The sequence below is a fragment of the Sciurus carolinensis genome, chromosome X (assembly GCF_902686445.1).
Source record: "Sciurus carolinensis chromosome X, mSciCar1.2, whole genome shotgun sequence".
NCBI lineage: Eukaryota > Metazoa > Chordata > Mammalia > Rodentia > Sciuridae > Sciurus > Sciurus carolinensis.
Genome location: NC_062232.1, coordinates 13638154 through 13640196, shown reverse-complemented (window position 1 = coordinate 13640196; position 2043 = coordinate 13638154).

Below are 2043 nucleotides of genomic sequence, written 5' to 3'. Positions count from 1 at the left end.
AGTTTGAATCTATCCCAGTTATTGATTCTTGCTTTATTTCTTGTGCAATGGGAGTCCGGTTGAGGAAGTCTGGTCCTAAGCCGACATGTCGAAGATCTGGACCTACTTTTTCTTCGATAAATTTCAGGGTCTCTGGTCTGATTCTGGGGTCCTTAATCCATTTTGAGTTGAGTTCTGTGCACAGTGAGAGATATGGGTTTAGTTTCATTCGGTTGCATATGGATTTCCAGTTTTCCCAGCACCATTTGTTGAAGAGGCTATCTTTTCTCCATTGCATATTTTTGGCACCTTTGTCTAGTATGAGAAAATTGTATTTATTTGGGTTTGTGTCCCTGTCCTCTATTCTGTACCATTGATCCACCTTTCTATTTTGGTACGAATACCATGCCATTTTTGTTACTATTGCTTTGTAGTAGAGTTGAAGTTCTGGTATTGTGATACCCCCTGCTTCGCTCTTTCTACTGAGGATTGCTTTAGCTATTCTGGGTTTTTTATTCTTCCAGATGTATTTCATAATTGCTTGCTCTATTTCTGTAAGGTATGTCATTGGGATTTTAATTGGAATTGCATTGAATCTGTATAGCACTTTTGGTAGTATGGCCATTTTGACAATATTAATTCTGCCCATCCAAGAACATGGGAGATCTTTCCATCTTGTAAGATTTTCTTTAATTTCTTTCTTTAGTGTTCTGTAGTTCCTATTGTAGAGGTCTTTCACCTCTTTTGTGAGATTGATTCCCAAGTATTTTATTTTTTTCGAAGCTATTGTGAATGGGGTAGTTTTCCTAACTTCTCTTTCTGAAGATTCATCACTTATGTATGAAAATTGCATTAGATTTATAAGCATTGATCTTATATCCTGCTACTTTACTGAATTCACTTATGAGTTCTAAAAGTTTTCTGGTGGAATTTCCTGGTTCCTCTAAGTATATAATCATATCATCAGCAAATAGGGATAGTTTGAGTTCTTCTTTTCCTATTCGTATCCATTTAATTTCTTTGGTCTGTCTAATTGCTCTGGCTAGAGTTTCAAGGACAATGTTGAATAGAAGTGGTGAAAGAGGCCATTCCTGCCTTGTTCCAGTTTTTAGGAAAAATGCTTTCAGTTTTTCACCATTTAGAATGATATTAGCCATGGGCTTAGCATAGATAGCCTTTACAATGTTAAGGAATGTTCCCACTATCCCTATTTTTTCTAGTGTTTTGAGCATGAAGCGGTGCTGTACTTTATTAAATGCTTTTTCTGCATCTATTGAAATAATCATGTGATTCTTGACTTTAAGTCTGTTGATATGGTGAATTACATTTATTGATTTCTGAATGTTGAACCAACCTTGCATTCCTGGGATGAAACCCACTTGATCATTGTGCACTATCTTTTTAATATATTTTGTATGCGATTTGCTAAGATTTTGTTAAGAATTTTTGCACCAATGTTCATTAAGGATATTGGTCTGAATTTTTTTTTTCTCAATGTGTCTCTGTCTGGTTTAGGTATCAGGGTGATATTGGCTTCATAGAATGAGTTTGGGAGGGTTCCCTCCTCTTCTATTTCATGAAATACTTTGAGAAGTATTGGAATGAGCTCTTCTTTAAAGGTTTTGTGGAACTCGGCTGAGAACCCATCTGGTCCTGGACTTTTCTTTGTTGGTAGGCTTTTGATGACTTCTTCTATTTCATTACTTGACATTGGTCTGTTTAAATTGTGTATGTCCTCCTCGTTCAGTTTAGGCAATTCATATGTCTCTAGAAACCTGTTGATGTCTTCAAAATTTTCTATTTTGTTGGAGTATAGATTTTCAAAATAGCTTCTAATTATGTTTTGTATTTCAATCGTGTCTGCTGTGATATTTCCTTGTTCATTCTGAATTTTAGTAATTTGGGTTTTCTCTCGTCTTCTCTTTGTTAGTGTGGCTAAGGGTTTATCAATTTTGTTTATGTTTTCAAAGAACCAACTATTTATTTTGTCATTTTTTCCAATTGTTTCTTTTGTTTCAATTTCGTTGATTTCAGCTCTAATTTTAACTATTTCCTGTCTTCTAC